We start from the raw sequence: 13,821 nt of genomic DNA, 5'->3' as shown, positions 1-13,821 counted from the left end.
TTTCTATCTTGTCAATGCAAACCACCGAATAAAGAAAATAATCCCTTACAAGTGGATATGGCTAATTGCTGCTACATTCTGGCAGAAAGTTCACAGAGTTAAAAATATACAACTTTTAATTGTTTTTAGAATTAATACAGGTTGTAAATATTAGTATAAGCATTTAGTTTTTTTCTGTGAATTTAAAAAAAATTACAATTAAATACAAGACAATACATTAAAAATATAAAAGTAAAATTCTATTGAATAAAAAAAATAACAACTGAGAAGATACAATAATGTGTTGTTGCTGATTTGTCCTTATGAAAATATTATAGGCCATCTTTAAAAATAATTGACTAATGTGTAAAGATTATAGGTGTGGTCTGGTTAGGCGTTGGCTCTTGCCACAAGAGGGCGTAAAAGTGCTTCCCCTACTGCCCAATAGAGAACTCCTGGAGGCTACTGTTGGGTGGTGAGAGATCATCGACTTCTCCAAATGCATGTACATCATACATACATACATTATGGTCACTTGAAAGACTTTGAGAAGGAGAACATCAATAGACTGAGAGGAGCAGGATGGTTATTTTGACCAGTAGAAAGGATAATTTAATTCAACAACAAGCAGCTCTTACAATGTCCTTGTCCATCATCAGGACATACTGTAAGTGGCACCTTCATTACACACCCCTGTTTCTGCCCGAACCATTTCCAGGCACTCAGCAGAAGTAAATTTGGTGTCCTGGTGCCCATTACGTGTCCTGGTAGCCTGCCACCATTGCCTTTGTATGTAGTGGTGTCATGAACAAGATACCTGGACTATTATGGAATTATATTCTCTTTAGTAACAAATCCAGGTAGTATTTTGGATCCATGGATTGTATTTTTGATGGCTAGGTTTGAGCACAGAGGTCTCCTGGTGAGTAGAGTTGATCAAACCTCGGGAAATCCTAGGTTTGATCAAACTCGAACATTTACAAACCTGACGCATTTAATTGCTGATGCCTTCCCGGTCCATGGGGAAGGAGGAGAGTGCCCGGGGATGTTCGAGTTCGAGCTTTAATCCTGTTTTTCACTGTTGAGCAACCCATCGCTGCAACAGCAGTTGTGATGATTCGGGGAGCTATGATATAGGAGAGTCAGAGTTATGACAGTGAAGTGATATAAGGCACATATATATATATATATATATATCTCAAAAATATATGCAGGACATCCTGTGATCACGTGTGCTATTTCTGATATCAGGGCTTCCAAGGCCCAGTTCACACATCCATATTGCTGTCTGTGGCCACAGACCCACAGCTTTGGACAGCACTAGGAATGTGATCTATGCCCCAGCATGGACCTACAGGTGTGTGACGCCATAGAAATGAATGGGTTTGTAATCAGTCCCCAACTCCAGAGAGAAATTGCGGACATGTGAACCTACCCTAACTGGTATTTTTCTGTAGAAAAATGCTCACCCACACATAGCAACACTGCGTTATTGCCAATTTGGCATTCATGGGACACCTATTTTGGGAACCTAGGAGTGTGCAGTGTACAGGCCCAGCTGCCTTTGGGCAAATGTGCTGTAGAATGCCATATGGAACCTATATACCTCTATGCCAAACTATATCTCATCTTGTATCCCGGCTCCAAACACATATTTAGCTGAAATTGAGTTTGCAGGAAAGCATACATTGGGTATCATAGCTGCAGTGTGGGTATCTTATGTTGTAAGACTATTGATGGCATTGTATATATATTCTTTGTTGGTATTCTTATCTATGCTTAGTGGTGCCTATAGCTGTGATGCTATTGCCATCTTATATTCAGTTCACCATCCTATATTTATTTAGTTCAGGCACTCTCTGCATGCATCACTAGATGTGCCCTCACTGCCATTTTATCTTTCACAATTTTATGTTGTTTGTTCTAATTATGGATCAATAAAGATGCAATATTTTAGATTCCCGTTGTGTGCTAATTTGTGGTGGGTGTTTAATATTAATTGGTTTACAAGTATTTTTACAGTTAACAAACATTTCTACTAGTCACTAAATTAAAGGGTTCACTTACCTTTTCCCCCTGCATTGTGGATGTATACTCAATGTAATAAATAAAAGACATGGACAGTACAGCAGTCTGCATGATTAGTTTAGTTGAACTGTGTGATTTGTCTATATTTAACAAGCATTATGATAAACAAATCACATTTTAATAGTAATGAATGCAGAAACCCAAGTATCACTACTAAAGAGTTCATTTACTTTTTCTTGCAATTGTATATATAAGTCATTATTCTAAAAGAGGACCTGTGGCCCGGTGGCAGAGATGGCCGACACCCCCCCCCCCACCCCCCGGTGTAGCCCTGGATACTTACTCTTTCCTGGAAGTCCCGCTTCTTCACCCGGTCCCGGGAAGGAGATATCAGCGCCGGAAGCTGAACGTGCGCTGTATGCTAATCACCAGAGATGAGTCCGACGTTCATAGCAAATGACTGGAGCAGTAATTTTCCATGTGTTTCGGACTCACCTCTGGTGAGTGCGCGCACACCTTCCGACGGCGATATCTCCAGGAAAGGGTAAGTATTCAGGGCTCCACCAGGGGGTCGGGCGGGCTCTGACCCCACAAACTGTGTGACAGGTTCCCTTTAACTGTAGTGTATCTTCACTATCAGGCCTTACTTAGATCCTGGGCTATCACTATTAAACCACCAGCAAAGTCAAATGCAATCCTAAGATTAACTGTGTTGACGATGTTGCTGATGGTGAGTTTGCACTGATTGTAGAATCTGGAAACTGACAGCACAAAGATATGCATATAGTTATTTTATCATTATCGGACACACATGTCTGGTCACACAGGAAGTTGTGCGGCTGATAATACATTTTTAAGTCTGCTCTAAAGACATGATCAGCCCAGGATCAGGTGTTTGCCCAGTCCTTAGCTGATAGTTGCCCCTTTTACAGATTATCGTCCAAAGCAGCGTTTATAGCAATACTTCTGGCAGATAATCGGCCCATGTAAAAGGCTCTTAAGTTGCCTCTAACCTCAGCCATTACAACCACATTATGCCATGGATGGTAATGCCCATACCATCAGTTTTACATACAGACAGGATTATGAGACTTTTACAAGTGCTCCATATTTTAGCTACAGGACGCCAGCAGGGGACCATGTTCCCACCACCCCATTCCCAGCATGTACATTATGCCCAGAGTTATCCTTTAAAAATTAATAAGATACTGCAGCAGTGTCCCAGAACCCATGTGCCACTGCTAGGTATACATGTATGAAGGTTAGCACTGATTTTATTTATATTACAGGGTAATCTGTGGATGAAGTTTACTTTACTACAATTAGGTCACTAGATGTCTCTTTTTTCTTCTATAGCAAGCACATGAGGATGCTGCAAGGGTTACCTGCCTATGTGACAAACTGTATGTGCTTGAGTGGAAGTTTACCAGCCACCTTCCTAACTCTAGGCCTTTCACAGTTCTGTAAAAGTTCCCCCCAGTTCTAACCTATCAGGTGCCAAGATACCTCAGAGCCTGCTCCACCAGTAAGAAACTAGTCCTGGCCTTAATTTATAAGTCTGGTGGAGAAAGCCATGTAGCTCTGTATGAGTACAGTGAAGTGTAGGCTGCTAAACTGTTCCTACTTCTACAAGTTCCTGAAAAACAGGTCACAGCCTGCTATAGCTCTAAGGGGTTAACTACCACACCACTGGGGAGGGAATCACACATGTCCACGCTGTGGGGGATTGTTGCACTCAAGTCTGTCTCAAGTCCTACCAGACTGAACAAGAAGTTATCTGAGAGTAATTGGAGAAATTGCTTTGATCTGCTTTGATATTTATGTACGTTCTATAGGAAATTAATAGAAATGGCAGCGTACATGCTTAGCAACTGCACCATTTACATAGGGGACGTCATATCAGTCATACTCGCATAGATTAAATATTTATGATCTATCCTGTTGATAAGTAAATAAATTGTAATCTTAAGACAAAGGTTTAGAAGAGTATCCCCCCCCCCTTTTTACACCATGTAATAGCCCACCCATAGCTTTACATATTGGTCAAAGCAAGTTGTTATGTGTTTTGAGCAGTTTTCGTGCTTTTTCTGCAGACTCAACCCCCCTGGATGCAAAAAAGGAGCTAAACAGTGTCAACTCCGACACCGCTCCTTCTGGCTCCTTCTGTGTCGAGGATCACATGTCCTCCATCTCTTCAATGGGCCGGGTTAGCAATTATAACCCTGCCGAATTAAGAGATGGAGGGCAGGTATGTCAGTCTCCCTCTGTCTGTTCAGTGTTGGAAGACACTGGTCCCTACTCCGCTTGGTGGTCTTCCTGTTATAGAATTTCTTGGGATCTCCCAGTGAATGTCATCACTGGTATACACTAACATGAGCCGGGGATGCTGCCACCTCTGTATTTAGTGCTGTACCTGCAGAGTGCTTGTCATGTGGGGACTTGAAAGTGGATGCCAGCCGTCCCTCCGTCAATAAGTTTCTCCGTGGGCACCGCCCCCTCCTTCCGCGGCATACAGCAGACTGCTAGTATCCACGACACCTTCCTGCACCCTGCGTCATACAGTTTCTGGCTGGCCCGCTCTCAATAAGTTACTCAGCTCAGTTGCGTGTCTGCAGGGCTCAGTCTACATTGCCTGTGTCCATCTCGTATATTTTGGCTTATATATACAGCACAAAGATCTCATTCAGGGCTGCTATAAATTATCTCACTTCTGGGGCACACAGCAGACTGCCGGTATCCAACCACCTCCCTTCTCCCCAGTTCCTGGCTGGCCCGCTCAAGTTATGTTACTCCACTGTTAGCCCCCCCCCCCCATCACACAGCTGACAGGTAGCCTGCTCACCTCCCATGCTGTTACTTCAGGTCACAGAGCTTCTGTAGAACTACAGGCCCCAGCAAGCTTCTGTCCATCCATATCACAATATATAAGGTCACAGAGTTAAACAGAAGCTCTATTACATGATATATGGTGTAGAACAACAGGTCCCAGCAAGCTGCTATCTGTAAACATCACAATATATCAGGTCAGAGAGCTTTTGTACAACTACAGGTCCCAGCAGTAATCAGGGAGAAGCACTACATCATGGGAAATGTAGTTTCTTGGCCAACGCCATCTTGGATATATTGATCGGCTTTAAGTCAGGAATGGCAGCATCTAAAAAGATGGGAGACGGCTCAAAATACTCAGGGGGGATTGATTTGTAACAACAGCTATATGTGGGAGATTTAAATTTTTAGCTCTTGGGGGAAATACCCCTTTAAATTCCATGTTGCTAGAAACATAACATTTACTTACCATATGAGATATGCCCACCTCTTTCATTGTCGGATGTTTGTTCTGATTGAATAGTGATAATGTGACATAAATAACACTGCATGACTTACCTGTGTAAGCCAATCAATTCAGAAGGGTCAATCCTTAACTTACCTGACCTTAAATTTAATCATGTCAATTTTTCCTTATACAATACATCTCCTGACAGTGTCATAAAGTCAGGATTTTTAGATAAGTTAGTCATCTTGTGGCACACAGTTTGGGCTATGTTGACCCACGAGGAAAGGTAAGGAACACAATAATACTTCTGTAAAAAAAACAAGAGGTTCAGCATGGGGAACAGAGACACAATTCATAGCCTAAGCCTTGGAAAATCCTTTTACTTTATTTCTGTTCATGAGTCTGATAAATGCTATCTGGTTGCTGTGGTCCTTCTCAAGCAAATTATATATTTTCTCTGCTGAGATTCAGCCTTGTTTGGGTAAAATAAAATTAATAATATTAATAGGTTAACCCCTGCACGTCAGCCATCTGTATATATACGTTCCTATTGCACATGCCCCGTGCAGTAGGAATGTACATATACGTTCCTGCTTTGACGGGGGTTTGTGATGAGAACGGGATCGCTGCAGGGACGATTCCGCAGCTGACCCCAATTAACCCCTTAGTAACCGCCGAAACGGCGGTCACTAATGGGCCGGTGCCGCCGCTATATTTCATCTCCCCCCACCGTGAATCCACGGTGGGGGGAGATGAAATAGTTAAAATCAGACCCCAGACCAGCCCCCCTAGTGCCCCGGTATCTAACCCCCCCTCCCCGCGGCGGCCATCAGATCCAAGATGGCCGCTGCGATCACTGTGAACAGACTAATGTCTGTTCACAGTGATCTCTTTGTAAAAATGAATGAAAACCCCATGCTCTCCGCCACCGGAGGTAGCGGAGAGCATGGGGCAGTCATCGGGGACCCCCCCTGTGGGGTCCCGGTACAAGCGATCAGCGGTATATACTATATACCGCTGATCGCTTGTGCCATGTGCCGCCGGAACATTTTATCCCCTGTCACCATGAATGATTGGTGACAGGGGATAAAAAGTGATGTCCCCCCACCCCCCCCAGTCGCCCCCGTCCCCGAGTCACCCTCCCCTACCCCATATACTCACCTGATCCTGGAGCTCCTTCCTCCTCGGTGTCCTGGCTGGTTATGAAGTGCGCATGCGCTCCACAACCAGCCAGCTCTGAAAATTTAAAGTGACAGAGACCAATTTGGTCTCTGTCACTAAACTATGATTACTGTGATAGAAAATATCACAGTAATCATAGTAATACAGTGAAAAAGAATGTGAAAAGTACAAAAAGTGACAAACATACAAAAAAATAAAACACACACTTTCTATTATAGTAATAATTGCAGTTTACTCCCAAATTACCCCTAACCCCCCCAGATTACCCGTAACTACCGCAGCTAGCCCGTAACCACCCCAGGTTGTCCGTAATCACGTCAGATTGCACGTAACCCCCCAGATTACCCGTAACCACCGCACGTTGACCGCAACCACCGCACGTTGACCGTAACCACCGCATAACCACCGCACACTGCCCGTAACCACCGCACGTTGCCAGTGACCCCCTCCTGATTGTCCGTAATCACCCCAGATTGCCTGTAACCACCCCAAATTACATGTACCCACCCCAGATTACCTATAAACACTTCAGTCTATCCGTAACAATTCTAGATTGTCTGTAACCCCTCCAGGTTGCTCGTAATCACCGCAGGTTGCGCATAACCACCCCAGGTTGCCCGTAATCATGCCAGATTACATGTAACCCCCCAGATTGCACGCAACCACTGCAGGTCGTGTCTGACCACCGCACGTCGCATCTGACCACCGCACCTTGCCTCTGACCACCGCATGTCGCCTCTGACCACCGCACGTCGCCTCTGACCACCGCACGTCGCCTTTGACCACCGCACGTCGCCTCTGACCACCGCACGTCGCCACTGACCACCGCACGTCGCCACTGACCACCGCACATCACCACTGACCACCGCACGTCACCTCTGACCACCGCACCTTGCCTCTGACCACCGCACCTTGCCTCTGACCACCGCACCTTGCCTCTAACCACCCCAAATTGCCAGTGACTTCCTCCAGATTGCCCGCAACCACGCCAGATTACAGGTACCCACCTCAGATTACCTATTAGCACTTCAGTTTATCCGTAACCACAGCAGGTTGCCTGTAACCACCCCAGATTGTCTGTAACCACCCCAGACTGTCTGTAACCACCCCACGTTGCCCGTAACCACAGCAGGTTACCTGTAACCACCCTAGATTGTCTGTAACCACAGCAGGTTGTCCGTAACCACAGCAGGTTGTCCGTATTCACCCCAGGTTGCCTGTAACCACCCCAGGTTGCCTGTAACCACCCCAGGTTGCCTGTAACCACCCCAGGTTGCCGTAACCACAGCAGGTTGCCCGTGACCTCCCCATGTTGACGGTATCCACCCCAGATTACCCGTAACCACCCCAGATTACCCGTAACCACCCCAGATTACCCGTAACCACCTCAGACTGCCCGTAACCACCCCAGACTGCCCGTAACCACCTCCAAATTACCTGGAACCACCCCACATTACCTGTAATCTAATTTTTTTTATTTTATTTTAGTAACTGCGCTATTCTAATAACTATTACTAGCTACTGTTTTGCTCCAGCAAATTGGCACTCCTTCCCTTCTGAGCCCTGCTGTGTGCCCATACAGTGGTTTATGCCCACATATGGGGTACCGTTGTACTCGGGAGAACCTGCGTTACAGATTTTGAGGTACGTTTTCTCTCATGTTCCTTGTGAAATTTAGAAATTTCAAACTAAACCAACATATAATTGGAAAAATTCATGTTTTTCATTTTTACTGGCCAATTTTGAATACTTTCCTCTAATGCCTGTGGGGCCAAAATGCTCATCCTACCCCAAGATGAATTCTTTGAGGGGTGTACTTTCCAAAATGGGGTGACTTTTGGGGGGGGTCTATTCTGTAGACATTACAGGGGCGCTGCAAATGCACCTGGCGCTCAGAAACTTCTTCAGAAAAATCTGCACGGAAAATGCTAATTGACGCTCCTTCCCTTCTGAGCCAGGCTGTGTGCCCATACAGTGGTTTATACCCACATATGCGGTACCGTTCTACTGAGGAGAACCTGCGTTACAGATTTTAAGGTGAATTTTCTCTCCTGTTCCTTGTGAAATTGAGAAATTTCAAACTAAAGGAACAAATTATTGGAAAAATTTGAGTTTTTCATTTTTACTGTCTACTTTTGAATACTTTCCTCTTATACCGGTGGGGTCAAAATGCTCACCACACCCCAAAATGAATTCTTTGAGGGGTGCACTTTCCAAAATGGGGTGACTTATGGCGAGATTTTACTCCGCTGGCACTACAGGGGCTCTGCAAACGCACCTGGCACTCAGAAACTTCTGCAGCAAAATCTGCATTGAAAAAGCTAATTGGCGCTCCTTCCCTTCTGAGCCCGGCTGTGTGCCCATACATTGGTTCATACCAACATATGAGGTATCTTTTTACTCAGGAGAACCTGTGTTACAAATTTTGGGGTACTTTTTTTCTCTTGTTCCTCGTGAAATTGAGAAATTTTAAACTAAAGGAACATATTATTGGATAAATTCGAGTTTTTCATTTTTACTGTCTACTTTTGAATACTTTCCTCTAATACCTGTGGGGTCAAAATGCTCACCACACCCCAAAATGAATTATTTGAGGGGTGTACTTTCCAAAATGGGGTGACTATGGGCGAGATTTTACTCCGCTGGCACTACAGGGGCACTGCAAACGCACCTGGCGCTCAGAAACTTCTTCAGCAAAATCTGCATTGAAAAAGCTAATTGGCACTCCTTCTGTTCTGAGCCCTGCTGTGTGCCCATACAGTGGTTTATGCCCACATATGAGGTACCTTTTTACTCAGGAGAACCTGCGTTACAGATTTTGGGGTGAATTTTCTCTCCTGTTCCTCGTGAAATGGAGAAAAATCAAACTAAAGGAACATATTATTGGAAAAATTCCAGTTTTTCATTTTTACTGTCTAATTTTGAATACTTTCCTCTAACACCTGTGGGGTCAAAATGCTCATCCTACCCCAAGATGAATTCTTTGAGGGGTGTACTTTCCAAAATGGGGTGACTTATGGGGGGTTTTCTCTCTGCTGACACTACAGGGGCACTGCAAATGCACCTGGCGCTCGGAAACTTCTTCAGCAAAATCTGCAATGGAAAAGCTAGATGGCGCTCCCTTCCTTCTGAGCCCCGCTGTGTGCCCATACAGTGGTTTACGCCCACATATGGGGTACCGTAGTACTCAAGAGAACCTGCGTTACAAATTTTGGGGTGCGTTTTCTCTCATGTTCCTTTTGAAAATGAGAAACTTTAATCTAAACGTATATATTATTGGAAAATTGTAATTTTTCATTTTTTTACGGCCTAATGGTGAATACTTTCCTCCAGCCCCTGTAAGGTTAAAATGCTCATTATACCCCTAGATTAATTCTATAAGGTGTCTAGTTTCCAAAATGGGGTCACTTATGGGGGTTTCCAGTATACAAGCCTCCTAAATCAACTTAAGAAAAGAACTGGTCCCTAAAAAAATCAGTTTTGGAAACTTTCACGAAAATGTGGAAATTGCTGATAAATTTCTAAGCCCCGTAACACCCTAAAAAAGTAAAATATGTTTATGAAATGAAGCCAGAATAAAGAGGACATATCGGTAATGTGACTTAGTAACTAATTTATGTGATACGACTTTCTTTTTTAGAAGCAGAGAATTTCAAAGTTCATAAAATGCTAATTTTTTCAATTTTTCATGATATTTTGATGTTTTTCACAAAAAACACACAAAGTAGTGACCAAATTTTGCCACTAATATAAAGTGCCATATGTGACGAAAAAACAATCTCAGAATCGCTAGCATACGTTAAAGCATCACTGAGCTATAAGAGCATAAAGTGAGACAGGTCTGATTTTGAAAAATGAGCCTGGTCTTTTAGGTGCAAATAGGCTTGGTCTTGAAGGGGTTAAAGACGACAGACCACAAATACAGCCATAAAAAAGTCATAAGAGCCAATAATTAGTCAGTTTACTTGTGACGGGTGATATTTATAAAGGCTTCCGATGTTTGATTCATGGTTATCCAACTCTTGTATCTTCAATAATGATGACAGTAAAGAGGTGGGGGTGATGCAGTTCCTTTATGATTTTTCCAGAAACAGCAACATCCCCTTGGACCTCCATTGATCACAGATTGATCAATTATAGGTCATCAGTGGATACTCACACATCCTTTATCAGCTGCAATGATAACTTATTGCCAAGTTCAATCCACGCGTGATCTGGACATCAGGAGAGCAGAGAATTTGTGAAGTGATTATAGTGTAAACTTTATTAATGCAGCTTCATAAGTACATTTCATTAAAAAAATATATATATATTTAATATGTCAGAGACGTATCAAGTCTTTATCGGTCTTCTACTTTACCGATCAGTAGAACAAGCGGGGAGACGCTCATGCTGCCACTGCTCTGTATCTGTGACCTAAGCTCCCCTTCTTGTGGTTTTTGCATGTGACCTAGAACACTTAGGCTCTGTACATTGTTTGCAGAGGTGAAGCTAGGTAACTGCAGAGATGCTCCCATTAAAGTAGATGGGACATCAGTAGTTTTTGGCTGTCAAATCTCTCTAAGGACATATCCAGTTTTGGCCTTAAGAATACAGCCAACATTTATTTTTGTGGTTATTTTTTTATCTCCTCACCTTCTAACCACCCAATTTATATACTTTTTGCTTTATTTTGCTATTTAAAAATGAAAAAAAAAAAATCTAGATCAGACTATTTTTTACTATACAAGCATTTCTGCAATTTTGTGTGTGTGTGTATATATATATATATATATATATATATATATATATATATATATATATATATTATTTTTTTTTTTTTTTTCCCGGTGTATAAGGCGACTGGGCATATAAGAAGACCTCTGACTTTTAAGCAGATTGTCAGGGGTTCGCCTTATATGGCAGAAAATGTTAACCCTTGCCTGACCCTAGCCCTGCGCAGGCAGTGTGACGTACATTACCTGCGCCAGGGACGGAGCTTGCCAAAACCTCTCCGGGCCAGCCGAGCATCTCATTGGAGAGGCGCGGAGACACTCGGCTGCCGGGAGAGCTTTGGGAGAATGAGAGAGGCTTCGGAAACTTCTGGCACCTTTCTCATTCTCCCGAAGCTCTCCCAACAGCCGAGCGTCTCCGAGCCTCTCCGATGAGATGCTCGGCTGCCCGGTAGAGGTTTGGCGATCTCTGTCCCCAGCACAGGTAGTGTACATCACACTGCCTGCACCGGGAACAGTATGGGAGGCACGCGGAGGCTAGGAACGGGCCCTAGGTTTGTTTTTTTGTAGTGGTTGCCCCCTACGGTGGGGATGGGACCATACCCGGCATAAAAGATGACCCCAGATTTTAACCCCGATTTTTCAGGGTTAAAAAGTCATCTTATATGCCGGGAAATACGGTATATTTTTATATATATATATATATATATATATATATATATATATATTTATTTATTTATTTTTTCTCCATGCCATTCACCCTGCCAGAACAATAACATATTTAACCCCTAGACAACGTAGGACAAACCTGTGCGCCTTTGGTGCCTGTCCCCAGACAACCCTGGGCGTATAGGTATGTCCTGTGTTATGAGGCACGCTTCATAGCAGATGGAGACCAGCTGCAAACAGTAGCCGGGCCCTCACCGTTAATGGCAGGCTGCAGCAATCGCGCTGCAGCCTGTCATTAACCCGCTTAAGTGTAAGTGACAGGGGCAGGTCCCCTGTCACTTACTGATCAAGACCCCTGCAGTGTGACTGAGTTGGTCTCGATCGCTGTGTCAGACGGCCGGAGGTCTCTTACCTTCCTCCGTGCGGGCCGATCGGCGATCTGCTCATTGAGTCTGCCACTGGCAGGCTCAATGAGTAAAGTGCCTATTACATGGATCAATGCGAGTAGCCAAACGGATGTCTTTCATTTTACCCTTAAAATTATGGACATCATTTTAAATGGAGAGGCAAAAACGCTGTGTGAACATAGCCTAAATTTGCCACATTTAGAGATTTATGAACTTACTGCTACTACTTTTGAATATTAAATATTAATTGAATTTCACATTACTGAGTGCTTTTACTTTAACTTTTTGGATATTTAATTTGTACTTTAACATCATGATATCTCTTGAGTTTGAGATTACATATTTACCTATGCCAGTTCATTTTGTTAAGTCTAGTTTAACATGACCATACTAGGGTTACATTTTAGTAGCTGTATTACAGCCATAGCAGTCACATAAGTCCCCCCCCCCCCCCCCCTAACTATAGTCAGAGCATCAGGTATCACTACAGGTGTTCTTTGTAGGGGGCTGTGGATGGCACTGGCTTTCACACATTCTGTATTGTGGCATTTTTATAGTCAAAAGTGAATTGAAAAGGAACATAAAAAACAAAGGACTGATTTATACTTTCCTTTCTGCTGGATCCCCTTTTGGATTTGTCTCAAGTAGCTGAATTAAAAACTGCCACAAAAAAACTGAATGTGAAACTCCCCTTAAGGGTCTGTTCACACGTACAGACTCACAGCTGAAATCTCACTGCGAGTTTTGCAGCGAGATCAGCAACGAGTCAAGGTCCTGGCAGGTCCCAGTACTATATACTCGCTGCGAGTATGTAATGCAGCCGCCCCCTTAACCCCTTCTGCTCCCACTCCTCTGTCTGTATATACATTACCTCTCTCCTGCACAGGTGTCGGCGCCCTGCTCCCAGCCTAGCCAATCAGTGGCTGCTGCTGGGCAACACACTGATTGGCTGGGTGGGAAAGCAGGATGCCAGGATCCCGTGCAGCAAGGAGAGGCAATGTATATACAGACAGCAGAGCGGGAGCCGGGTGGGAGCAGAAGGGGCTAAGGGGGCGCCTGCATCACATACTCGCAGCGGTCTGAAAGACCGCTGAGAGTATGTAGTACTGGGACCTGCCAGGACCTTGACTTGTAGCTGATCTCACTGCAAAAGTTGCAGCGAGAATTCAGCTGCAAGTCTGTATGTGTGAACTGACCCTAAGGCCAAATTCACATGTACCGTATCTGCAGTGAATTCCACGCTGCGAGTATGTAAATGCCTCCCCTTAACCGCCTGCTGGCCGGAGCATACATTACCTGCTCCACGCTCCGGCTTGCTTTGAGGGTTCCCGGCTGGACGTCCCGCTCAGCGCTCCAACCCCAAATGTATGCTCCAGACAGCGGGGGTTAAGGGGGAACCATTTACATACTAGCAGTGGGATATCAATGGCGATGCGAGTATGGATTCTTGGTGAAAGTAACAGGCAAGGGATCCGCAGCGGATTTTGCAGTGTGAAATCCGCTACGGATCCGATACGTGTGAATCTGGCCTAATTGTTATTCTCTAAATTTGACAGTATATTACACAGGT

Source organism: Dendropsophus ebraccatus, chromosome 2 (genome assembly GCF_027789765.1).
Source record: "Dendropsophus ebraccatus isolate aDenEbr1 chromosome 2, aDenEbr1.pat, whole genome shotgun sequence".
Taxonomy (NCBI): domain Eukaryota; kingdom Metazoa; phylum Chordata; class Amphibia; order Anura; family Hylidae; genus Dendropsophus; species Dendropsophus ebraccatus.
The sequence above is the reverse complement of the archived record's forward strand: the minus strand, read 5'-3'. Positions refer to the sequence as shown.